A 27921-nucleotide genomic window follows, 5' to 3' on the forward strand; every position below is an offset into this window, starting at 1 on the left:
CAAGATCTTCCGGAGGGAGGAAAAAATCATGAGGACGGTTGAGTCAATTGAGTCAATTATTATTATTATTATTTATTTATTGTTTTTAGAAAAAGAAATTGTTTTCTAATGTCTGTAATTGTTGCAATACAGTTGTTCTTATAATCTTGTGTTTGTACACGCAATGAAGATGAAACATGTATTTAACTAGGAAACGTTTGTACGCACCCGTTTCAAGTAAGACCGCTGAAGTGAGGGAACTACATCCGGTTCAGTGAAGCTCTTCAACCGTCAAGCATTAGCAGAAGTGATCGAATATAAGGTAAATTGTGCAAAGATACATAATATGTAACCGTTTTATTGCTTGTTTATTGTCATATTATATTTTGTAATTAACTTTATCTGATGGATAGTTTTTATATTATTGACGTTTTTTGTTTTTTTTTATTTGCGTCACGATTTCACACTGCACCCGTGCTTAAGGCCGATAAGATTTATTCTTAATTAATTTGTTTTAGGGGATTTTGGAGAAACCTTCAGTTGACAGCTATGCCAAAACTGAAAGAAAGACAATGTCAGAAAACGATGATTCCACAACGAACTTTAACAAGATGGAAAAAAAGGTATGACTATGATGTATGCCTCCTACTGCAAAGTTTATTCTATAGTGCTGAACTTAAGATTTTCTGTGCATTGTTTTATCAGGAAAATCGAGACAACTTTGACTGACATTGAAAAGCACACAACACAACATGTATGTGCAACCTGTTTTTTTCCCCACTTCTGTCTCATCAACTAACATAGTAAAAGTTAATGTAAGGTTCTAAATAACAAACAGTAAGCGTTGGGAAACCATTTTATATATCTTATGTTACTATGAACATCCATAATGATTGTGGTGGATGGCAACACATGTCCAATGGCTTACATTAGCAATCTAGTGTATTTAACTCTTTGACCGCCATAAACGTTTAAAAACGTTCAGTATAATCCTAGGATAGGCCGCCATAGACGTTTATTGACGTCTACTATGTTTTTTTATGGAAACGGGTGGAGGAAAGCCTTGGGCAGCTGTGCTCCAAGTATCAAGCCGATCGGGTTACTATAATGAGTATTCCTGGCCACTAGATGGCTGTGATGAGTCTTTTGGACAAGATCGGGTAGGAGACAACAGTAGAAGAAGAGAGGCTGAGCTAGAGTGTTGAGGGGGAGCGAATGGCTAACTTGGCTTAGAGTGTCAAAAAGGCTACAGATGGCAATCAGCTCACGCTTGATCCTTATTTTCAAAGCTCAAAAGCATCGACCAGTGCTCAAGAGCACAGTGATGACGGGGTTAAGTCATAGTTGAAGCGGTGATGCGGCCGTTTCGACTACGTCCTAAGGCCCCACCGGCTAGCGATGCTAATAACGTCCTAAGTCCCCACCGGCTAGCGATGCTAACACCGGAGAAATGTGTGCACAACCGAGCACGTCTGGACAGATGACGTTTCATCGGACGATGACGACTACTATGGGTCCGATGCAAGACAGTCTTGGACAGTCTTTCGTCCTCCAAAGAACGTGAAGGTAAGTGCTAACATGCTAAGAGATTGCTAGTAAGATTACTTTACTAACTTTTCGGGCGATCTGCTAGCAGCGTGTGTAAATGTGCTGATATACACTAAAACATCTATTACCTATACAAACGTGAATGTATATTTTATAGATCGTGCTCACAGCAACGTCCGACCGCTGGTTCTACGACAAAGAAAGGTAAAAAAAAAAAAACGTTTTCAATACACCGCAACAATAAAAGGAAAGTCTTTCGATAGTATTGTAATTGTATATGTTTCTTTCAGCTCCTACTCAAAGTGACCCTTCTCACAGTGAGCAGAACAAAGGAAAAAAGAAAAAAAAAAGATTCTCCACAGCACTAATAAAATATTTGATGGTAAACATCTTCTATAATTTACTGAATGTGAATCAACCAATACATCCAAGAAAAAAAGGTAAACATGCACACACACACACACACACATTGCATCACAGTGCTCTAAAATAATATATGATATTGACATGTATATTTGCAGATCCCAAAGATTCTGGCTGGCTTAAAGTTGATGAAGTTGGCTGGCAGCCAACCATCTTCCCCTTTGCTGCAAAACCAGGACCAAGGGATGCTGCAGCAGAGCTGAATTCCCACCTGCCAGCTGACATCCTGGAGCTCTTCATCACGGATGAACTTCTCCAGCACATCGTTCATCATACCAACCTCTACGCAAATCAGTCCATGCAGAAGCAGACTGACAAAAACTGTTGCGCACGTGTAAATAGTTTGCAAAGAGTTTTCCAAATTGTTTGTTCGGATTGCTACTGTTGCATGTAATATATTACTACAATTCAGCAAACGTCAAAAACTTATTTATGGCCCCCTAGAACCAATCAGAGGCCGTTATTTTGAATTAAGCCCCGCCCCCAGCCAATCAGAAGCCGTTATTTTGAATTAAGCCCCGCCCACTTCCGCCTTCTTAACCAATCAGAAGCCGTTATTTTGAATTAAGCACCTCCCCCTAACCAATCAGAAGCGGAGGGACCACCCGTCAAAATTTGACAGGTACCCCGCCCCCCAACCAATCAGAACCCGTTATTTTGAATTAACCCCCGCCCCCCTCACCACAACCCTAGCCAATCAGAAGCCGGAAGACGGCTCCTGTCAAAATTGATTGATGACATTCCGCACCCCCCAGCAAACATATGTTTTCCGGTCCCCCCTCCCTTCCCCCTCACAGCCCTAGCCAATCAGAAGCCGGAAGACGGCTCCTGTCAAAATTGATTGATGACATTCCGCACCCCACAGCAAACATATGTTTTCCGGTCCCCCCTCCCTTTCCCCCTCACAACCCTAGCCAATCAGAAGCCGGAAGCCAGCTCCTGTCAAAATTGATTGATGACATTCCGCACCCCCAGCAAACATATGTTCTCGAGACACCCCTCCTCCCACCCCGCCTGTGAACATATGTTTCCGGTCACCCCAACACCCTCCCCATTGTATATGTGCTTCCGGTGATTCAAGATTGTGACAGGAAAGACCCCCCACCACCACCAGCTTTGAAGTCGCGGAGGAAACGCTCTCCCCACTTTTGCAAGACCCCCATAAATCGTCAACCTCTTGTTAAAAAACTTTTTTTTTTTCATGTTGCAGGAAGGATCCCGCCTTTTGAAGTCTTGCAGGAAGCGCGCCCCTGTATTCATGAAAATTTTCACACGAATACTGATAAAGCTCCCCCATACCCCCTTTGAAGTAGAACAGGGTACCAACCGGGGGGTCTCGTGTGAAGCGGCGACCCCCCTTATCACCACGGCCAAACTTCGCACCATGTTGGGCGGCAGGAAGCCCCCACCGCCGACGCTTCTATCCCTTATTCAAATTGTTGTGAATATTAAAAAATGTAATCTATTTGCTTCTTGTTTTTTAAATAAATAAAAGAAACTTACCGGTGTTTTAGGATATGAAGTTACGTTTATGAGCTGGCGGACTCAGTAACAGGGTTAGGTGTCACTAATACTCTGGCGTGACGACCGGGGCCTCTCCCCACCGGGCTCGGTGTTCTGGTGTTCCGCCTTCTCCCCTGGTGCTTCCTCCTCTGCTTCCCCCCTCCCGCCGCTGTGCAAATCTCGCGCGGCTGGAGGTGGGGTGGGCACATCTTCCCTCTCTGCGCTGCTGCCCGGTGCCGGTTTCCGGGGGGGGGGGGGTTCTCGCGGGGGGCCGGGTTCGCGGGTGGGGGTGGCGGCCGTCGGGGGGGGGGGCGGCTTGTTTGGGGGGGGGTGGAGGTATGGGTGGGTGGGGGGTTGGGTGCTGGGGGTCGGGGTGTGTTCGGGGGTTTGGGGGTCGGGGGTGGTGGGGCCTGGGTCGTGGTGGATGGCGGGTTTGGGTGGGGTGCGGGGGGGTCGTGGGGGGATGGGGGCTGGGGACCGGTGGGGCGCTGTGGGGGCCCGCTGGGCCTCGTTCTGCGGCCTTGGGCTCGGGGGTGTGGGCCGGGGCTGGGGCGGGGGTGTTCCGGGTGTCTGGGTCGGCTCGCCGACCGGTGTCCGCTCGGGTGGCTTGGGGGGTGGCCTTGGTGCTGCCGCGGCCTGGGGATTCCGGGGGGGGGGGGGGGGGGGGGTGCTCGCTTTGCTGGACCGCGGTTGACGGCTTCTTTCTTTGGTGGTGGTCCTTATGCATGCCAGATCCGTCGCACCAGCATCTACTGAAACTCAACAGAAGTACCCTCTCCCTCCCACAGCCCCTTGAATCAGTTGGTGCTGGTGTCTGTGGTTCTCACTTTGCTTTATCTATCCTTCCCTCCTTCCTCTCTTTAGTTTTTCCTCTGGTCACTTGAGATCTTAATTTATTAGAAGTATGAGGTTTCTGGGGTTGGCATAAGACTCCGGTTTTGTAACCACGCAGGAGGGGTCTTGTTGGTGCTGGACTTCACTTTGATGGATTGGATGTACTGGCTTCTATTGATCTCACTCTGCCTTATCGATCCTTCCCTCCTTCCTCTCTTTAGTTTTTCCTCTGGGCTCTTGAGATCTCGCTAAATTTGCTGGAATTTAGAGGCTTCCGGGGTTGGCGTAAGACTTTGATTTTGTAATCATGGGGAAGGCAGGAAGTGTTTGGTCGGTGCTGGATGTCACTTTGATTTACCTTTCTTTTCTCTTTATTTCTTTTTTTTCTCTGACCTTTTCTCTGGTCTCCTGACCATTTAAATCTCACGACTCTGGCAAGATTCTGAAGTACCTGGTTAAGGCGAAGGGTAATGGGATATTTATAAGGTTTTAGGTGAATGAATGAGTATAAATTTATACGTATTTGCACGCACGCACACGCACGCACGCAAACGCACGCAAACGCACACACGCAAACGCACGCAAACGCACGCACACATACACACACAAAAAAAAAAAAAAAAAAAAAAAAAAAAAAAAAAGAGCAATGATGACAAGACGTTGAATCGGTAAGACTACCGAATGAACAATTCTGAGCTCTTCAAAAAAAAAAGAAAAAAAAAAAAAAAAAAAAAAAAAAAAAAAAAAAAAAAAAGGATATGAAGTTACGTCTCCTTCGATGGGTTTTTTCTTTTTTTTAAAAATAAAATAAAAGGGCGTCTGTTTCTAACCGAAGGAGATGGAGAGGGAAATACAGACGAAAAATAGATTATTCGTGCGTATAGGACGGCTATTTAACCCATTTCAGAACCGCAGCCTCCCTTTTTCCTAGACTAAAAACTTGTGTGTGACTATGTAAAAAGCTAAACGGAGGATGGCGGAGAGGTGTGACTCCCTCACGCTGCGGTAAACGGCGCCATCTAAAGGTCAAAGGATGTTACTGTATATGGTCAAGGGTTTTTCTTCATCAAAAATAAATAAAAATAAATGGACGACGATTGTACTTTTTCTTTTTTTTTTTTAGATTAAATACCACGTGGTATTAGGGTGGGATGGATTTAAAGGCAGGGGGTGTGTTTTAGACTGACTAGAGGGGGAGATTCAATTTTCTTTTTCATTTGAGCCGGGACAGCTGAAACAAAAATGTCACAGACAAACCATCGTGTAATCGCCGAGACTAGCGTTTTAATGCAGGTGTTGAACCCGCTGAGGACGCCTCGCAAACAGAGAATGTTTTTACGCCGTGTTCAAAAACCTGCTGAAGGGGTTTTGGAAAAGAAGTGGCCTCTAAACGGAGCATTCTGGGGATACCGTTTTTTGTACGAGATGGGTGAACTGTGCATTTTTATGGAATACGACGGTATCAAGACGACCCCGGCAACTGGTTTTGGAACTCGAAACTCAAACGACTGGGGAATCATCGTCGAACTCATCCCCAGAAACTTTAAGGAGTACACCACGATATCAAAGGATCAGCCCGGTCAGAATGGTGAGATTCTATGTTTTACATGGATTAGCAGAACAGCACCAAACGGACGATGGTACTTTCGAGTAAAGATCGAGCATGTCAAAGGAGAAGAAGATTGTCCAAAAACCACAGGGGGATGTAGGGAGCCGGAGCATATGTATTTTACGTTGGAATCATTCAACACGGAATGTGGTGTTTTTTACCAAATTGTGAGTGTACCATGGTGCGAAATGCTGAGCGAGTCTGAGAGAATTTCTACTTTGTATTCTAATAGCAGATTGTGGTTGAATTTCATAGGGGTGAGAAAAACCCTGAAATTTGATTAAGCTTCATCCGGCGACACCCCCCCTCCCTCTACCCCCCATACCCCCTCCTCACACCCCTCCTACTTTTTTCCGCCCCTACAAGCATAAAAATAGCACGTACCCCCCGACGGGGTATCATCCATCTACAATCGACTGACTCGCAGCAAGAAATGCCTCCGACCATGCGCCCCACCGCTGAACGAAAAGGAAGATCGCCGGCACCGGCGCCAACTCCCCCGCTGCTATTCCCTCCATACAACGAAGGTACGCGTTCCTGCTTCGACCCACCGATTCTAATTTCCTCAACCCCCAAATGCTCTGACGTCGAAGAAAACGAGGCGGACGTCACCTTTCTCGAAGGACCCGTACAGCGAGGAGGGGGAGGCGCGATGGACGTGTCGTCGGATCTCCACACAACCGGGCTTTACCACGTCGTCCGCACAGCAGGACCATACCATGTTACGATGGAGGTAGTGCACAAGGACGAACCGAGCGGTGGGGATGACCGTCCGTCGACGTCGGCAGATTGTTACGGAGGTCTGACTTCGTTACAACCGATGAAGGAGGAGGAGGAGGAGCCCGTCGCCTGTTGCAGCGTTTGGGCGAACGATGACGTCAGCGGGTCGCCTGGAAAAGAGAATCTTCTTCCGTTTACGCAGACACTTTCCCCCATAAATGACACGGGGTGTGATGAGAACAGTTCGCCGGAAGCACGCCGAATTCCAGCGTGGGGTCTATCGAGCGAATCTTCGTCATCCATCGAGACGCCGAAGCGACCCGTGTGGAATTTTCCGACCGAATCACCCTCTCCTCGTTCACCGGCGGTAACTGCGTGGGCACTCTCAAACGGTACGGCCTCCCCCGATACTGCGGAAGTATCTGCATACGGACCTTCCAACGGGGCGTCATCACCTAATGTTTTGCTCCTAGGATTACCGGCGAACGCCATCCCCCCGCCCCCTCCGCCACCAAGCAACGAGCGAGCCACCTGTCTGGAGTGGACACTTTCTCCTTTCATGTGGGTGAATAACGCACGCTATCAATGTATTAAACAGGCTGTTAGCTATATGCTGACGATCGCTATCCTCAAATATAGTAGAAAAACGTGTGACGGATGTTTTTATTCATACATATGTCGAAATAAGCACACCTGTTTTTATGCACCCAGACGCCCGTATTATTTTGGGCAGAATTTCGATGCTATTGTCGAGGAATTATGTAACGGGCATTTCAGGTCGACAATCCGCAGGGTTGTAACGATTACCAATCATCCATCCTCAGACGCAGACGTGAGACGCATCGTCGAATCTGTGCTGCACGACTACGCGCATGAACGGCTGATTTTAGACAGAATAACTACCGTTCTTGCCAGTACGTGGGACGGCTTTCTGCCATTTGCAATTCCTGACATAATCCGAGGGTTGTACGATCGCGATGGGTAATTTTCTAAGAAAAATGCAAATCAATTATTACTATGGAATGGATAATTGGATAGAAATTGTGGAGAAAACCATACAGAAACGTGATGACGATGATGATGATGATGATGCTGTTGATGGTGATGTTGATGATGATTGCAAACGTGTCAAACGCCTGATTTTATTAATTGATAAAGTCAGGACATTGGCCCCCACCTTGTTTGGTCACCCCTGGGGGGAGTATGTAAAACGCGTTGTTGAAATAAGTCACCACAATATTACAGATACTATAGAATATGCTACATGTGAGTGGAGAGGTGATCCCGTCAAAGCCGGTCAATTGATTACCCTCACTGCTCTATTCATAGACTGTGTACGATACTGTGAAGATAATAACATTCCTCGTAATATGGTGATTGAAATGAAACAATTTAAAAGCTTTATCGAACGCAAAGTTCACCCCCGTATCTTGTTCAGAGTGCTTTACCATGTTAATCCATAAGTTTTTTTTCTCCCCTCATAAGGTTGAAAAATGTATTTGCTTTTCTTAGGGTTTTTTTAGTACCATGTTTTGTTTTTACTTTTATAGTTTTTAGAATTATGTATACTTGTGTTTTGTTATTACCCACTGATTTAAAAATAAATAAATAAATCATGTATACTCACTTTTTGAAAATGTATGTTTTGTGTTTTTACTTTTTCTTAGTTTTTAGAATTATGTATACTTGTGTTTTGTTATTACCCACTGATTTAAAAATAAAAATAAAAATCATGTATACTCACTTTTTGAAAATGTATGTTTTGTGTTTTTACTTTTTCTTAGTTTTTAGAATTATGTATACTTGTGTTTTGTTATTACCCAATGATTTAAAAATAAAAATAAAAATCATGTATACTCACTTTTTGAAAATGTATGTTTTGTGTTTTTACTTTTTCTTAGTTTTTAGAATTATGTATACTTGTGTTTTTTATTACCCATCGATTAAAAAAAAAAAAAGTGAGCGTAATCCTTATTTATAACACACACACACACACACACACACACACACACACGGTAAATATTGCATTGAAATATAACGATGCAATTTAATTTAAACCATATAGACATTTTTATTTCACTACCTAATAAAAACATTTAAAAAGAGTTAATTTTAAATCAAAGGTGTATAAAAATTATAGACACAACCTTTATTAACCATTAAGAGATGAGGATGAAGGAGGGTAGACGTTTGAAAGAGCTATACTTTGATCCCAAACAGCCATCCAGTTACGGGGGTGTAGATCGCCTCCATAGAGGCCTTCAAGAGGCTTTGAATAAAAAAATAAAACGTGATAACGTGAAAGAATATTTATCTCAACAAGATACGTATTCGTTACATAAACCCGCCCGTATTAATTTCCCTAGAAACAGAGTATTTATTACGGGGCCTCTGAGACAATTCCAGGCCGACCTGTGTGACATGCAGGCCTTGGCCTCCTACAACGACAATAATAAATATCTATTGACCGTTATTGATATTTTTTCAAAACGAGCGTACGCGCGTTTTGAAAGATAAATCAGCGGCGAGGGTGACGGAGGCCTTCGAATCAGTTTTTGCAGAGAGCGGCGTTCCTAAGAAATTACAGACGGATAAAGGAAAATAATTTTTTAATAACCGTTTCGGCAGATTGATGAAAAAGCTTCGAATTACACACTTTGCAACGCACAGCGACACAAAAGCCCAGGTGGTGGAAAGGTTCAATCGGACTTTGAAAACCAGAATGTGGCGTTATTTTACGGCAAAAAATACCCGCAGATATATAGATGTATTGCAAGACCTTCTAAGGAGCTATAATGCAAGCTTTCATTCCAGTATTAAAATGAAGCCGAATGAAGTTAACGCTGAAACGACTCGAAAAGCATTTTTTAATTTATACGGAAACATCCGGGTAGGCGGAAAGATTAAAATGAATTTTAAAAAAGGAGATATTGTACGGATATCAAAATTAAGAGGGGTTTTCGATAAGAAATATGAACAGAGCTTCACCGATGAATATTTCACAATTACCGAATGTATTCCTCGAGCGCCCCCTGTCTACAAACTAGTAGATTACGACGGCGAGGAAATAGGAGGGTCATTTTATGAGGAAGAATTGCAAAAGGTCGATATTTCTAAAGATCATGCTTTTCATATAGAAAAAATTATTAAAAGACGTAAGGTTAACGGACGGACTCAATATCTAATTCGTTGGAAGGGCTGGCCGGCCAAGTTTTACAGCTGGGTACACGCATCACAGGTGGTGGATATTTAAAATCAACGGAAATATACATCCTAAATCATACGTTAATATGGATCCCATTAACGAAGGAGGGTTCTACGTAACTCTCCCGTCAAATTCAAGCATGGATATGTTTAAGGATAATACAATTGCGCAGTATAGAGTTAATCTGGCGCGTCATTTAGATCTGGTTATGGGAGAATGGGAGGTGGCTCTAACCGAGATTTCTTACCCACGCAGCTGGGTGAACATCCCTGAAGAACACACATCGTTTTTCTTAATGAATACAAAGACGTCATCCCAATACGTTTTAGACATTAAACCCGGCGAGTATGATAACCTCGATAAGGTGCGACAGGCGGTAGAGGGCGCTTTAAGAGAAAAAATAGGCCCTTTCATTTTATTAAATTTCAACTCCATGAAAAGAACATTTTTTTTCTTCGCGGGGGAAGGCAGCTATAAGATTCGCTTCGTGGGTCCATTAGCTTATATACTCGGTATGAACGGTGGGGAATGGTTTACTATTGATTTAGACTGGACTGATGCGCCGCACCCGGCGGATATAAAGGCAGGACAGTATTATCTTTATCTATATACGGATGTAATTCGTCACCAGGCGGTTGGTGACGCATCCCCTCCGCTATTGAGAGCAGTCCCTGTTTTAGGTCGCTACGGAGAGATTATTTATAAAAATTTTAACCCCGCTTATTATCATCCAGTTAGTAAAAAGCACATCGAAGATATAGCGATACACATTAAGACGGATCAAAATCAACCCGTTGGTTTCCGGTTTGGGAAGGTCATTTTAACGTTACACTTTAGACCTAGATAGATCATGGTTATTATGACGTCACATCCGGACCCCTACCGCTTCGTACATTATTATGAAAATCAGACCGGAAGCGGTATTCCTGGATTTCAAGGAGCGCCGATTCAATATGGCCGCGGATTAGGATCTATTTTTGCAAAATTATTTCGTTTCGTAGCTCCCTTAGTCAAAAGAGGTTTGAACGTGGCCAGACCGCACTTACAGTCGGCGGCTAAAAATATAGCCACCGATGTTGCAGGACGTGTTATGGAAAGAATGAGTCAGAAAAGAGACGTTAAACAAGGCCAAGGTGGTTCGGGCCTATTCGTACTGGCGCGACGTCCTGCGTCTAGGCCTGTGGGGCGTCGGGTGAAGACGCATAAAAAACGTCAGCGCAGTACTAAAAGAAAATCAGTTCGAAAAAGAAAGCGTAGGAGAAACAGCGTGGATATTTTCTCTTAAAGAAAAATGGCCCTCTTACATCACAAGTCGCAAGAATGCACCATGTCCGAATTAGATCTATTTTCCCCTCCTATGACGCAACTCTCAATAGAACAGAGTCAATACATTGAGATATTACCCCTCTCGGCGCTCGGCGACCAATCCCCGATCGAATTTTTTATACCTGGGGACGGGTCAAAGTATCTTGCTTATCGGATACGCTATTGCACCTGCGCTTAAAAATAACCCGGCGGGACGGCTCTAACATCGCCCCTAACGAACGCGTCAGTATAATTAATTTCCCTCTAAATACTATTTTTAGCCAGGTTGACGTCACCCTCGGAGACCGTTTAATATCTCAATCTAGCGCCTCACATCCCTATAGAGCTATAATAGAAACGTTATTAAACTTCTCCGGGGATACGCTGAAAAGTCAATTTACGGCGGGGATGTTTTTTAAAGATACGAGAGGTGTTATGGACTCGTTAACCTCGGAAGGGGACGCGGTAAACGAAGGCTTTGTCAAACGAGCTCGTATAATGGAGAATTCAAAAGAATTTGATCTCATCGGCCCGATTCACACGGATATATTTTTCTGCGAGAGACACCTTTTGAATAACGTGGATTTAAGGTTGAAGCTGACAAGAGCCAGCGATGATTTCTGTCTGATGAGTGCACCTGACAGTGATACTCACTTAAAAATTATAGGTGCATCGCTCTTTATCAAAAAAGTAACCGTGTCCCCCGCTATAGCGCTCGGCCACGCCTCGGCTCTCAATAAGGGGAATGCCCTATATCCGGTTACGAGAGTTAACATAAAAACTTATTCTATCCCTCAAAATTCAAGGATATGTCACCAAGACAACCTCTTTCTAGGAACTATGCCAAAAAGCGTAGTCCTGGCTCTCGTTAACCATAATGCATTTGTGGGGAGAAGAGATTTAAACCCCTTTAATTTCGCCCATCACGATATTGAATATTTAGCACTATCGAGAGAAGGCACTCAAATCCCAAATAAACCTTTTCAACCACTTTTTACTACGGGGAATTCTGTTCGGGAGTTTCATAATTTATTTGAAGCTACCGGGAGGTATCTGAAAGATTTGCCCCTGTTTTTAGACTTACAGGACTTCCAAAATGGCTACGCGCTTTTTGCTTTTAATCTAAGCCCCAGCGCCGATACTGAGGCGTTGTGCCCCGTTTCCAACGGCGTCGTAAGACTAGATATGAGATTTAGAAATCCTCTCCCCCACACCGCCACCCTTATCGTTTATGCCGCTTATGACAGCATTATAGAAATTAATTCAAAAAGAGAAGTTTTGATCGACTATTATTAAAAGATGAACGGCCGTGATTTGGAGCGTCTAATGAGACAAATTCAGGGGGAAAGATTCCAAGGCGTCTTCGCTGAAGATGAGTTGACTGACATATTAGCGCCCCCTATCCCCTCCTACTATATCGTCAATACACACCCTCGCCACCTTCCGGGGGAGCATTGGCTGGCGTTGACGTTAGAGGACGACGGGACGGCTACGTTTTTCGATTCTTTCGGATTCCCACCTGATTTTTATTTTTATCCTAAGAGTATAAACTGCTTCTTAAAAAAACATTCCGACCGGATATTCCACCACGAACGACAATTACAACACGAATTCTCGACGGTATGCGGTCAGCACTGTGTTTATTATTTATCAGCCCGAGGATGCGGTGAATCTTACCGTGAGGTTTTAACCCGTTATTACGACGATGTAGTTAAGAATGATGTTATGGTAGCAACATTCGTGGAAAAAGGAAGGATGTATCCCAAGACGATGTGTGGAGGACAAATCTCATGTTGGTGGATATATTAAAAAAAAAAATGCGAATGTTCATGATGTCTTTTTCAAATATTTTATTCAATAAAATTCACATAAAAAAGATACAGAGATGTGAGCGTGTGTTTATTCTTCTTCTCTTGACGTTAGGGGGAAAAATTAATAATCCTCCCATTTAATGATTTTCTGCTTCCTCTTTCGCTTCTTTTTACCGCCGGATATTACGTCATCGTCACTTTGCTTAGAAATAGAATCTGCCTGTTAACGAGAGCCACCACATCGTTACAACTTCTGTTTTCGCTGCTCCTGTATTTGGTATTTTGTATCTGATTGTTTTTATTTTTATATAGTCAGGAACCTAGTTGCTGCTAGTGGGCTCGAGCATACCACACTATACGACACTATACTCAATAACTCCTTAAGATCTATTTCTAGTGGGCACTAAGCATCAGCACTTGGTGTTACTGCATGCTAATTAGTCAATTTTCTTGACGCTGTCCCCTGTGGTCGGGCGGGGGTGGTTCTGCCCCCCCCCCCCCGTTGTCTGCTCGGTGGCGGTTGCGTCTTGGCCGCTCCCTGGGCCCCCTGTGGGGTGCGGTGTTGGGGTGCTTCCCCTGGTGCCCGGGGCGGTGCCGTCCCGGCGCGGTCCGCTGCTCCGTGCCCGGCGGCGCGGTTCGGGGTGGGTGGGCCTCCGGTGTGCCCCGTGGTTCCCTCTCCCCTCCCCCTTCCTCCCCCCCGTCGCCTCTCCCTCCTCGCCTCCTCCCGCCCATCCTCCTCTGCCTCCCGGTCCCTTTTCCCTTGTCGCCCTCCCTCCTCCTCCTCCCCCCCCCCCCCGCCTCCTGCCCTGCAGCCGCCCTTTCGCCTTCTTGTCGTCTTCTCCCCCCCCCCTTCCCTGTCTGCCCTGCGGCCCCTCCCCCTCCCTCTCCCTGGGCCTGGGGCTCCCTCCCCGGCCCGGGCGTCGGGCTCCGGGGGCCGGGCGAGGGTTTGGGGCCTGCCCCACTCCGGTATAACTCCTGGCGCCCCGGGCGGGCTCCGGTGGCCGGTGGGCTGTCCGGTAGCCCTGCTGCGCTGGCTGTCCGCCCATTGTGGTGCCGGGTGGATGAGGTGGGGGGCGGGTGGGGGTGGGGGTGCTGGGGGGCGGGCGTGCCACCTACACCCGCCGGGTTGGGTGAGGCCCCGCTGGTCGCTCCTCTTACTCACTTCACTAGCTTGCACTATACACTTTGTAAATATACACATAGGGCACACAACACATTTCTTGGTGGGGTGGGGAAGGGTGGAAACACCGTCTTCACCCTTCAACTCCCCTCCAATTTTAATGCACCTCACGTCCAAGGGGAGGGGTGAGTTGGGGCGGGGAGCCATCAGAGGGGATGGACTGCAGTGCCTGGCAGCGCTGTGGTCCCCCCCATTTGTGTCCCTGCCCCACCACTTTGTCCCTCCATTCCCTTTTTTAATGCACCACACATATACATATTCATTTTTTTGGGGGGGATACGGGTGTGTCGGAGTAGGGGAAATTTTTTCCCTCTGCTCCGACTCACCTTCTCCCAATTTTAATGCACCACACGCACACACTTGTATATACACTGGGTGGGGCCACATTCACGGTGTAAGGGTAGAGCTCGCCAGTCGGCGAGCTGGCGGACTCAGTAACAGGGTTAGGTGTCACTAGTACTCTGGCGTGACGACCGGGGCCTCTCCCCACCGGGCTCGGTGTTCTGGTGTTCCGCCTTCTCCCCTGGTGCTTCCTCCTCTGCTTCCCCCCTCCCGCCGCTGTGCAAATCTCGCGCGGCTGGAGGTGGGGTGGGCACATCTTCCCTCTCTGCGCTGCTGCCCGGTGCCGGTTTCCGGGGGGGGGGGGGGTGGGGGGTTCTCGCGGGGGGCCGGGTTCGCGGGGGGGGTGGCGGCCGTCGGGGGGGGGGCGGCTTGTTTGGGGGGGGGGTGGAGGTATGGGTGGGTGGGGGGTTGGGTGCTGGGGGTCGGGGTGTGTTCGGGGGTTTGGGGGTCGGGGGTGGTGGGGCCTGGGTCGTGGTGGATGGCGGGTTTGGGTGGGGTGCGGGGGGGTCGTGGGGGGATGGGGGCTGGGGACCGGTGGGGCGCTGTGGGGGCCCGCTGGGCCTCGTTCTGCGGCCTTGGGCTCGGGGGTGTGGGCCGGGGCTGGGGCGGGGGTGTTCCGGGTGTCTGGGTCGGCTCGCCGACCGGTGTCCGCTCGGGTGGCTTGGGGGTGGCCTTGGTGCTGCCGCGGCCTGGGGATTCCGGGGGGGGGGGGGGTGCTCACTTTGCTGGACCGCGGTTGACGGCTTCTTTCTTTGGTGGTGGTCCTTATGCATGCCAGATCCGTCGCACCAGCATCTACTGAAACTCAACAGAAGTACCCTCTCCCTCCCACAGCCCCTTGAATCAGTTGGTGCTGGTGTCTGTGGTTCTCACTTTGCTTTATCTATCCTTCCCTCCTTCCTCTCTTTAGTTTTTCCTCTGGTCACTTGAGATCTTAATTTATTAGAAGTATGAGGTTTCTGGGGTTGGCATAAGACTCTGGTTTTGTAACCACGCAGGAGGGGTCTTGTTGGTGCTGGACTTCACTTTGATGGATTGGATGTACTGGCTTCTATTGATCTCACTCTGCCTTATCGATCCTTCCCTCCTTCCTCTCTTTAGTTTTTCCTCTGGGCTCTTGAGATCTCGCTAAATTTGCTGGAATTTAGAGGCTTCCGGGGTTGGCGTAAGACTTTGATTTTGTAACCATGGGGAAGGCAGGAAGTGTTTGGTCGGTGCTGGATGTCACTTTGATTTACCTTTCTTTTCTCTTTATTTCTTTTTTTTCTGACCTTTTCTCTGGTCTCCTGACCATTTAAATCTCACGACTCTGGCAAGATTCTGAAGTACCTGGTTAAGGCGAAGGGTAATGGGATATTTATAAGGTTTTAGGTGAATGAATGAGTATAAATTTATACGTATTTGCACGCACGCACACGCACGCACGCAAACGCACACACGCAAACGCACGCACGCACGCAAACGCATGCACGCAAACGCACGCAAACGCACGCACACATACACACACACAAAAAAAAAAAAAGAAAAAAAAAAGAGCAATGATGACAAGACGTTGAATCGGTAAGACTACCGAATGAACAATTCTGAGCTCTTAGAAAAAAAAAAGAAAAAAAAAAAAAAAAAAAAGAAATAGAATCATTTTTTAACAGTCTTAGCCGTTCTCTAGCATAAGGATTAGAAACTATAGTCTCTGGTATGTTAAGTTCTGACAATAGGTGTAAGAATTCCGTCCACCCCAACGGCCCTCGCTCGTTGATCTTCTTTCCGTTTACCGTGAGATGTTTGAGTAAATCGGTCATATGGGACCCTCTAAAGCTCTACCGTTAAAGATAAACTCTCCCCGTTGGTTCCATACCTTTTCTTCACGAGACGATATTTTACTTAAAACATATTCGGCGTTTTTACGATGACGTAACGGAATAGTTTGTAATATATCACCCCATACATCCGCATCCATCTTGACACCCCCCTCCTCATCTACCCCGTCTTCTTTTGCGTCCCTCCTTCCCGTTCAAAAGCTTTGATTCGGGAGAGTCAAAGTGACCGGAACCAACTCACGATCTCTTTGTTTAAGCAGTCCTAAATACCGTTGCACTAGAGTTTGATATCTCCTTAGCTTTTCATATTGATTTATAGAACGATCTTCTAATAACTCCTTCATCCTGACGTCCAGATCATTCTCAGCTGTTTCACGGATATTGGGGGTGGGTTTGCTTATACGTTCCAGTTGGTGCGGGGAAACTAAAAACATTTTCTGAGCTGTTTTCGGACTCATGTTTTATTTGTTTACTAGACCGGTAACGAGGCTGCCTAGGACAGGTGCAAAAGCGGCCAGTAGAGGGAGTATGAAGCCTCCTTTTTAAACTAAAGTCACACGCTTCTTTTTAAGACTGTTTTTTTTATCGGCTAATATCCGAATAAACTTCTTTCTCCTCTTCAGCTTCTTATATTGAGACGGGTTTAGAGGTATATGCCCTTTTAAGAGATTTAAAGCAATCTCACAGAGCGCTTTCACTAGGTCGTTGGGGGCTTGTTTGAGAATTTGTTTACGTTTGCGAGGGAGGGCACGAAACAATAATTTAAGAAGCGGGGCGTTTTTTTTTTTTAAGTTTTGACATCTTACGAGCTTTTGGGTAAATATACTGCAGGCCACTCCCCGTGTAACACACCGGTTCTCAATCTAAATTGATCTGGAGACGCCGGCGTAAGATCTACCAATAAATACCCGTGAGCGTTTTTCGTGGCGTCCTCATAACATTCCAAAAAGTACTTTTTGCGTGTGGGGTAGATTTGATTAGCCAAAACACTCGCCTGTAATTTATCGCGAGGGTTTTTAAACAGTATAATGTAATTACTAGGGGTGTTAAAAAAAAATCGATTCGGCGATATATCGCGATACTACATCGCGCGATTCTCGAATCGATTCAATAATCGGCAGAATCGATTTTTTTTTTTTTTTTTTTTTTTTTTTTTTTTTTTTTTTTTTTTTTTAGCATTCACACCTTGAGCATGGAAGAATGTTATATGAACGGCACATTAAGCCTTAATATTTTTATTTTAATGCTGTTCAAATGTGAAACAGATTGCAAACTGTTTGTGTACAGTGGCTCACGGTTATAAGCCTCAAGTTTTAGATAAATATATTCATACAAATCTTACAGTGTACATGTACAAATTTACTGATAGTATTTTCTAAATTTGAATGGAAAAAAATCGCAACAATCGACTTATAAATTCGTATCGGGATTAATCGGTATCGAATCGTGACCATTCGTATCGGGATTAATCGGTATCGAATCGAATCGTGACCTGTGAATCGTGATACGAATCGAATCGTCAGGTACTAGGCAATTCACACCCCTAGTAATTACTGTTTAAACTGATTGTTCTGCTATATTTCCCCTGATGGAAAATGTTTTGAGTGAGTAACATGACGCTCATTTTCCGGTGGTGTCTGTATTGGGTAAAGATGTTTACCACTTCCGGGTGATCACTCGCCTCGAAGATGACGTCATCCAAGATGATCAGGTGCGAAAGATGGGCTGGAAAGAGAGATTCGTCCTCAAAGCATTCCGGAAGACCTTTTACAAACTTTATCTTTTTATTCAGTTTTTTTTTCAAGTTCACCATACATTTCCTGGTAAGAATTATAAATCCAAACGATATTCTCAGGAGATGATTTCATAACATGCTCACAATTTTCCAAAACACTTTTCACAAAAAAAGTTTGCCCGCACCCGCTAGGGCCTGCAATCAAACATGAAAAAGGGATTTCTAATCTAGTATCGAAATCAATGTGGTTCGGATTCTTTTTTTATTATTATTATTATTATTTATTTATTTATTTTTTATTTATTTTTTTTCCCCACCACAAACACAGTCACAAACAAAAACACAAGCTCATCAAAAACCAAATGGAACGCTACGACTGCCTGGAAGCAACCGACGCTTGTCATAAACCACCTTAAACTTTTTCATAAATGAAGTGTTTTTTAAATGAAACCCCTTCTTATTTCGGACAATGTTGAATTGAGGGGTTTGAATCATCCCTGGCCGCGCCCCCATGCTGTCGACGTATCCGACAACCAGCTCCTTGACGCTGTCAAAATTGATGATTTGACAGGTGTCATGCGTCTGGGTGATGCCTTTCGCCTTCATCACCATTTTCCCCTTGCTTCTGGTCTGATAAGCGTAGCTTTTCGGACCTGCGGAGACAAATTCTTGGATGGTGTCATTATCTAGTTCATCTGTGAGATCACCTAATAGATCGCCTAATGGGAGAGTGCTTTCCCCCTGTTTTACAGTATAGATCAAACTGTCTGTATCTGTATACAGCACTCTAGTCTGCAGTTGTTCCAAATACCCATACATTATTAAACGCGCGTAGGCGGTCGTCAGGCAAGCAATGAAGATGTTAGACGTCGGTGAGGAGGGTGTTTGAGTGCGTTCGTTGTATTTGTACTGTACCATAGAATCATCATCGCTAAGGAAGTGAAAAAATTTCACCTCGTACGTCCCTGAGAACAGCAGGTTGAAAAAACGATCCGGATTTTTTACAATTTCTGTTTGATTTAAATTTTCACGCTGTCCTAGTTTGCCTCATGTCGAATTCATGCATAGCTTTGAAACCTGTCTTTGTCGTTTGGCGCTATCTTACAGGCGTCGAGTTGAATACCCTGGTGCTTCAAGTAGTCGGAGATGTATTTCTCTCTCCCAGTGTCATCTGTGACGTGTGAGGGGTACCCCGAAGATTCCTGCTTTCCTTTGAGAAAGGTATTCATGTATTCTTTGAAAACATCATTACTCGAGTCATTAAAATGCCACACTTCATCAACTTGTGAGACGGTGTAGCCTAGATCTAGAGCTTTGATGAACTCGGGCGTCGTCCATACACCCGCCAACTCTCTTTCTTTCTCATCATGAGTACATGCGCTATCTTGGTTATTAAGTTCTGCGCATGTTTTGCAAAGCGTAAACACAAGTTTACCTCTAGCTGTTTTATGAGGAAGTACAGGAAAATACAACCTTCTCGGTGGTATGACAGAGGCTTTGATGAAACCAAAATACTTTCTGAGGTCACCAAAGTCTGTGAATGATAACGGGGTGCCCCAGAGGGTATTGACAGGTGCTGTTGACAAAAGGATACAGAGATGTGACATCAACGTACAATACACGTTCATCAGGGGCAGCTGTGTACCGTAAAACAAAAGCATTTGTTCTACCTCCGAAAAGAGCGTTACGAGGGTTGAGAGGTTCAGGGAATTTTGATTCGCACAGAAACTCTCTCACTCTCGTTCAGTCTGTTTCATTCGCTGCCAGACATGCTCTCTCATGACAAAAAGTTTAACGCCATGATTAAGAGTTAGCTCACGCAATCTCTTTTCAGTAGCGTCAAATTTTTCTTGGAAAGGTCTTTTAGTCATAGGACAAATTTGGTTTGGGTCGAAACATTCGATACATCCGTGATAAAAACATCCCAGATATTCGAATACCCATTGTTCGCCGTTTACATTCGCATACCCATCTACAAAATATCGACCGATCTTCTTCTCACCTCTATTGAGCGCGTGTGTGATATCAATATTTTGACTGTGCATTATCCACATCAAGTATTGAATGGAGTCGTGAGAGAATGCTTTGAACTGTCGTCTATAATTATCGGTCGGGGTAATTGCTAGCGTGTTAGGAATTAAGAATTTACTGCGAAAAACTTTCATGCACGCTGATGCGATCGTCACGGCTTTAAACGGGTCTAATCCTGTGCTGTTTAAAAATTCCTACCTGAATTTCTCACACCCTGTCGCTAAAATGTTAACGTCGTTTTTACAATACATCAACGCCTGCTCTGTAAAATTAAAGGTCCCACCGCGCACTTTTTCATACCAATTAAAAAATTCAGTGCGCTGCGAGGACGTCATGCGTTCCACACCATAAAATTTTGATTCGGGGTATGGACCTATATAGTCCAGATTTTTAAACGAGCTAAATGCGTGTGGAAAATAACCCTTTACCTGATCATCGAAACCTAACGATTTCGGGAATTTACTCAGAGCCATTGTAAGAAAAGATATCGAATCGATATATCTCATATTATAGTCGGTATCTGTGAAACAGATGATTTTGCTGCCCTGCATAATAATTTCGGGTTTAACCCCCATGCAGATCATCTTGTTAATTAAGATGTATGAATCAAAAGCTCGTGCATTATGGGCTATGAAGGTTGCACCTTTAAAACGTGGATTTCTGAAGTATTCGATGAAATGTTGCACACAATCACGCCCTAACCATTCTTTTTCAAGGTCGTTTAATTTTGCGCATACCAGATATGCTTTATGGTTACCGTCCGCCTCCACGTAAGTTTCAAAATCAGTAGATTATTTGTTTACATACCTGTTCATTTTTTAGGGGTTGCATGTAACAACGATGAGGATTAAACATCGTGTCATCCCCTTGCGGCAGCACCTGTCTACACACAACACATCGGGGTTGCACGCACGCGTGTTTTGATTTGTAGTACAATAGACCGCATTTGCGACATTTTTTCCAGAGGTCGCAATTACTCTCGTTTCCCCGATCGCTTTCTTTATGTTTAGCATAGCATTCATCGTTTAGACACGATCTATTACAATCGTGACAAATAACGATTTTTGCAGCTGTTGTTTACATAAGGGGTTAAGACAGATCGCGCAAAGCCCCTCACAATTATGAAGTCGCCAGTTTGAATGCCCCTTGTAGCAGTGTCGGCAGAAGTAACTCTGTCCGACAAAACGTTCGATCCTTTTTATGCCATAATAATGTTCGTTCAGCAATAACAAAAACAGAGTATCCTCTGATTTGGGATATTGCGTTTCAAAAAAAGACATGGGCCTACAATCGTCGTTTCTGTATAGAATTACGATTTTTCGTTTGATGTAGGTCTCGAATCTATGCACGTCTCTCAGACTGACGGGTGTTTGACAGCTTAGCCCTACGCATTTTTGTAGATGCTCTGCTCTCTGCGCTGCCTGAGCCGCCGTTAACGACCCGTCTAGCAAGTAGGCTAATGCTAGTGCAAAACATAGTTTGTTATTTTCATTGTAGGTCATATACAAACAATTTCGTTTCTTTCTCAAAATTTCTTCGTTTGTAGTTAACTGTAGCTTGCGCCTGACACCCCCTCCTCCACGCATATCCGGGACAACCTGTACTACCATTTGAATCTCATCGCTAGCTAAAATCTCTATGTTAGATTGAGCTATATGTTCTAATAAATTATTAACCTCTTCGGTTAGAATATTTGGATCGTCGGTAAGACGTAGATAACAGTTAGCACTCCTATCACCGTTAATTAATTCTACTTGTACGATATCACCAGGACGTGTTGATCTAGTTACCTCGTCAATTAGCTCGTTTACATTATCTCCTATATTTGTATAAACAGTCGCAAAATCGAGGGGCTCGTCGGACGCACGTGTATATATACGTTTACGAAATTCGGTATTATTAAAAACGGGTCTCCTCGTTCTAATACCTCCCGCACCCTCCTGTACATCTGCATCTATTGCCTGATTATCGCCTATGCATAGCGTAGGTGATTGCTGTTGTTGTGTTTCATTTGAAAGTGGCAAATCATGTATATGCTGTTGTGTTTCATTTGAATGTGGCACATTTGGTTGTAGAAAAACACCTATGTGTTGTTGTTGTGTTTCATCCTTGTGTGCCACCTGCTGGTTGGATTGAGCCGGTTCGCTTATGTAATGCGCAGCAGGCTGTATTTCATTTGAATGCGGCAAATCATGTATATGCTGTTGTGTTTCATTTGGTGGTTGTAGAAAAACATCTGTGTTGTTGTTGTTGTGTTTCATCTGTGTGTGCCACCTGCTGGTTGGATTGAGCCGGTTCGCTTATGTAATGCGCAGCAGGCTGTATTTCATTTGAATGCGGCAAATCATGTATATGCTGTTGTGTTTCATTTGGTGGTTGTAGCAAAACACCTATGGGTTGTTGTTGTGTTTCGTCTGTGTGTGCCACCTGCTGCTTGGATTGAGCCGGTTCGCTTATGTAATGCGCAGCAGCAGGTTGTATTTCATTTGAATCGTCTAATCCTAATCCATCACCAAATGCCAAAACGGTTGGGAGCGATATTTCATTAGATATACTAGCTACATCGTTATCTGAAATAACATGTGCTCGTACTTCTTGATTTTCACCTCCGTTTGAATTTGCTCGGTTAAGTCTTGCTAGCGCCGCATCGAGAGGGCTGAAGAAGTCTTCGAAATCATCAATTTGTCTTATAGACGCAAACGGATCATTTATCTGATTTACAATTTCTTCCAATTCAGTCGGTATATTACACGTCTCAGGCAAGTGATAGCGTTCCATTGTAAGGTTTTAAAATAAAAAACATCAAACTACGAATTATTGATAATAGATTGTAAAATACGCATAGTCGTTTCTAAACACGTAATCCGCTTAACCGCTTCTATGCGCTCGCGAACACAATCTTCCTCATGAAACCTGCATCCTGTTCGGCAGCTCCGTCCGGTTGGATTCGGTCGCCGTCTCCTTCTTCTTCCTCGCGCCGATGTGTCAGAGTCGGATTCACCGGCCACGCTCGGGATGTACCGCGGGGCTTCCACCGTCGAGTCAACGGCTTGTCCGGCGTCCTCGGCGGAGACCCCTTCACTATCTGTATAATCGTATATTCATTTTATCAATATAAATAGATTACTTTTACCTTAAAAACTTTAAAAAAGTAAAACAAAACAATCTGGTCGTTAAGCATTATGGGTATTGTAGTATTTCAAAACATCACCCGTCGCGCCGTACCATATTTCTACGTTAACAATAAACGAAGGCGCTTTATCTTATTATATAATTCTCTTTAATAATAAAGATCAACCGCTTACCGCTCGTTGTCACGTATCTGCTAATATTTATCCTGGCTCGGCCAGAAACGAGGGAAATAGGAACAGCCTTCTGCACGTTGAAGTTTCCTTCGCCTCCGGAGACAGCTCTCGTTTCTTCTTCGTCTCTTCCGCCCGCGACCGGCCGTGAGTCCTCGTCAGCCAAAACAGTGACCTCTGCCGTTGGATTTCTCCAGAGTATAGGAAACGATTCTAGCTGTTTTGGGAGTGCTGAAATTTCTGTGGCTCTTATAGAATCTAGAAATAAAAACAAAATATACGTTAAATTAAATATACTACTAATGTTTTAGACTAAACGTAGATTCTTACCATAATCCTCCTTTGTAAAATCCTCATCGCTAAAGTTGAATTGCTGAGGACCTTAGAAAACATTTTCCTATATTAAAATTAAGAAGAATATTACGGATAATTAAAATTTAGTAAACTCACAAGCATCATAAACCTCCGTGGTCGTTGTAACAGTATCTGCAAAATACGAAATATAATAGAAATATAGTTTTATATCATCTATACAATTAAAACAATAATAATAAGAATAAAAAGATCATTACCTTTCACCATCTTGAACGCCGTTTTTTTTTCAGAGACTCAAAAGACAAACTTCTTAGTAAATCCAAGGTGGGGTGAACTGATGACGTATTATACCGAAAACGTGGATTTTATGGAAGGGGCTTTGAGTAGCTCCTCCCAGCCTCCCTCCCTTGACCATATACAGTAACTTCCTTTGACCTTTAGATGGCGCCGTTTACCGCAGCGTGAGGGAGTCACACCTCTCCGCCATCCTCCGTTTAGCTTTTTACATAGTCACACACAAGTTTTTAGTCTAGGAAAAAGGGAGGCTGCGGTTCTGAAATGGGTTAAATAGCCGTCCTATACGCACGAATAATCTATTTTTCGTCTGTATTTCCCTCTCCATCTCCTTCGGTTAGAAACAGAAGCCCTTTTATTTTATTTTTTAAAAAAGGAAAAAACCCATCGAAGGAAACGTAACTTCATATCCTAAAACACCGGTAAGTTTCTTTTATTTATTTAAAAAACAAGAAGCAAATAGATTACATTTTTTAATATTCACAACAATTTGAATAAGGGATAGAAGCGTCGGCGGTGGGGGCTTCCTGCCGCCCAACATGGTGCGAAGTTTGGCCGTGGTGATAAGGGGGGTCGCCGCTTCCCACGAGACCCCCCGGTTGGTACCCTGTTCTACTTCAAAGGGGGTATGGGGGAGCTTTATCAGTATTCGTGTGAAAATTTTCATGAATACAGGGGCGCGCTTCCTGCAAGACTTCAAAAGGCGGGATCCTTCCTGCAACATGAAAAAAAAAAGTTTTTTAACAAGAGGTTGACGATTTATGGGGGTCTTGCAAAAGTGGGGAGAGCGTTTCCTCCGCGACTTCAAAGCTGGTGGTGGTGGGGGGGTCTTTCCTGTCACAATCTTGAATCACCGGAAGCACATATACAATGGGGAGGGTGTTGGGGTGACCGGAAACATATGTTCACAGGCGGGGTGGGAGGAGGGGTGTCTCGAGAACATATGTTTGCTGGGGGTGCGGAATGTCATCAATCAATTTTGCTTAATTCAAAATAACGGCTTCTGATTGGTTAAGAAGGCGGAAGTGGGCGGGGCTTAATTCAAAATAACGGCTTCTGATTGGCTGGGGGCGGGGCTTAATTCAAAATAACGGCCTCTGATTGGTTCTAGGGGGCCATAAATCAGTTTTTGACGTTTGCTGAATTGTAGTAATATATCATGTAAATAAACTGTTATTTTGCAATAAAAAAAACACTTTTTTTTATTGTTGGGGTAGTGTTTTATAGAAGTTTAGGTGTTTGTAGAATCACTCATGCAAAAAAAAAGTGCCAAATTCACTAGAGTGCATGAAATAACATCGTTTCACAAAAAGCTTGATTTCTCCGTATTTTGGAAGAAAATAGAGGATTTGGGTGAAACAAAGCTGTTTTCTATTGTTGATTACTGAAGATCTGAATAAGGTAGAAACAAACTTTTTTTTTTAGATGAAAGATGAGACTTCAATCTTTCATTTGGTAAGCGTTTCCATAGTCCTAACACAACATTTCTGTGGAGCTTGAAAGATCGGTAAAATTCTGTAAATCAGCTGGCAGTATGGGGTTACCTTTTCCGAAAATGGCTGGCAGTCAAAGAGTTAAAAAAAAAAACAAAAAAAAAAAAAAAGTGAATAAAAGAGCCTTGGAACAACTTCATTTTTATGCCAGGCCAATGCTGGTAAGTCCATCTAACTGTTAGATGGACATACCAGCATTGGCCTGGCCTGGCCTGCAACAATATGTTAGATTCTAACATATTGTTGCATCCAAATGCTTTAATAGGAACAATAACAAACAAACAAACAAAAAAAAACTTTAGTAAACTAAAGACAATTTTGAAATTTTAAAATGCTGGAGTAGAGTGGTTCATATTTAAGCAATTAATTGGACACTGCAGTCTATTTGGTGGATTGACCAGGAGTAACCTTGCGGAAAATGGAATTGTATTTATTTATGTATTATTATGTATTTATTTTTGTATTATTTGTTTAATTGTATGTATGGAATTATCGGTGAGTGCTGTTAAACTACAGTTATTTATTTCAGTCGTTAATCTGTTTCACTTAGGAAAGTGATGATGGTAGCCAAATAGAAGAGCAGACAACAGAACTTCTCACACTGACACAGGTGGGACAAAACTACAATATTATACAAACTCACCCTTTCTTGTTTTCTTTTCATTGAGTTGATTAATTATATCCTTCTCAGGAAACACATGAAGATGCTATGGAGATACAACAGCAAATAGCAGGATGTTCTACAATGCTACAGGTCAGGCAAATAGACATGAAATTAAATTAAATTGGCAGTAGAGAAACTGTGACAAAATGAAGATATTATTTTCTGCACTCCTAGTCAGCTTCACTATGTTAAAAAAAAAAAAAAGAAAAGTTTGTGTGATTTTCTTCAAGATTTGTCAAACTATATGTTTTTGGAAACCTTACAGCCTACAAATCAGAAAGTGTTTTTGATAAGTTTAGTTTTTTTAGGTATAAACATCCAGATTACCGGAATAATCTCATTTAAGATATGAAAAATTTAAGATGGAAAAAAAAAAAATTAAAGATATATAAAAAAAAATAAAAAATAAAATATCGACCCATATATGTCTCATTTACAATGTAATTATCTTCACTGGATTCCTTTCCCCTAAGAATGTGGATTTGACCACTAAAATTTTGATCTTAGGTCATCCTTGAGGCGAGATATTGAGAAATTCGTTTTTAAAACTAGCCATTTTTAAATGCCCAAAATGGCAGATATAACAACCTTGGAAAAAAATGGCAACAAATATTTTCTGATTTGTTAGGCTGTAAGGTTTCTTCTATTTATTGGTTTATTGGTGCTTCTTTTTAAAATAATTTTAGGACAGTGTCTCTCAAGAAACTCGGGATATCTACTCCCATGGACTGACAGAAGAACAAAGTATCATTTTGATTCTCTCCTTTGCATTGAAACACAATACTACAGAAGTGTTGATTGAAGACCTGCTGAAACTGCTTCAGTTACATTCGGCTGGATCAAGTGCCGTTCCAACAAGCCACTATTTTTTGGAAAAACCATTAGCTGGAATTGCAGATCAGTTTCAACGGCATCATTACTGCAGAGTTTGTAATAATTACATTGGCACTTCTCAATCTGTCGAAGAAACACTGACATGTTTATCATGTGCCTCATTCACAACAGTAAAGGTCAGTTTACAGGAAGGAACCTTCTTTATGACTATTTCGTTAAAAGATCAGCTGAGGGATCTTCTTGAGAACCAGGGTGTACATGACCTGTGTTTTCCGACTGATGACAGTAGTAGTCATGTTATAAAGGACATATGTAATGGAACTTTATACGAGTCCATAAAATCAACCTGTGATGGGGATTTCCTGTCCCTTACATTTAATTGTGATGGCGTACCAGTCTTTCAATCCTCTAAATTCAGTATTTGGCCAATACTGTGTTGTGTTAATGAGATACCACCTGAGACTAGAGGTAAGCATATACTTTTATGTGCTTTATGGTTTGGATCAAAAAGCCAAACATGTCGTGCTTCTTCAAACCATTTGTTGAAGAATGTGCTAGTCTTTCTCAAGTTGGGTTTGAGTGGCAACATCCAGGCGATCAGTCACTGAGACATGTGAAAGTGCACACAATTTGCTGTGTATGTGATGCAGTAGCAAGGCCATTACTACAGAATTTTAAACAATTTAATGGTGAATATGGCTGTGGAGTCTGTCTTCACCCTGGAATGCAGACAAGGAAAGGAAAAGGATGCACAAGAGTTTATCCATGTACAGATGAAAAGCCATGTGACAGAAACTACAGAACCACGAAAGAAATAGGACAAATTGCTGAAAGAGAAGGGAAAACAATATTGGGCATAAAGGGCCCATCTGTTCTTGCAGATTTACCAGTGTTTGACGTAATCAATGGGATGGTACCCGACTACATGCATTGTGTGTTACTTGGTGTGTGCCGATACATGGCGGCTTTATGGATGG

At 43.6% G+C, this 27921-nt stretch overlaps 2 long non-coding RNA genes across 2 annotated transcripts; both read left to right on the forward strand.

Moving 5' to 3' along the window:
* The first annotated feature begins 241 nt into the window (after positions 1 to 241).
* On the forward strand, positions 242 to 26217 carry LOC144005835 (uncharacterized). The gene is made up of 5 exons (XR_013279670.1): positions 242 to 301; positions 498 to 602; positions 685 to 733; positions 25997 to 26056; positions 26138 to 26217. It is a non-coding gene; the product is annotated as an uncharacterized LOC144005835 (long non-coding RNA).
* Positions 1006 to 1959, forward strand: LOC144006784 (uncharacterized). Its single transcript, XR_013279944.1, has 3 exons — positions 1006 to 1545; positions 1685 to 1731; positions 1818 to 1959. It is a non-coding gene; the product is annotated as an uncharacterized LOC144006784 (long non-coding RNA).
* Positions 26218 to 27921: the final 1704 nt, after the last annotated feature.

The sequence above is a fragment of the Festucalex cinctus genome, chromosome 18 (genome assembly GCF_051991245.1).
Source record: "Festucalex cinctus isolate MCC-2025b chromosome 18, RoL_Fcin_1.0, whole genome shotgun sequence".
In the NCBI taxonomy this organism is placed as follows: Eukaryota; Metazoa; Chordata; class Actinopteri; order Syngnathiformes; family Syngnathidae; genus Festucalex; species Festucalex cinctus.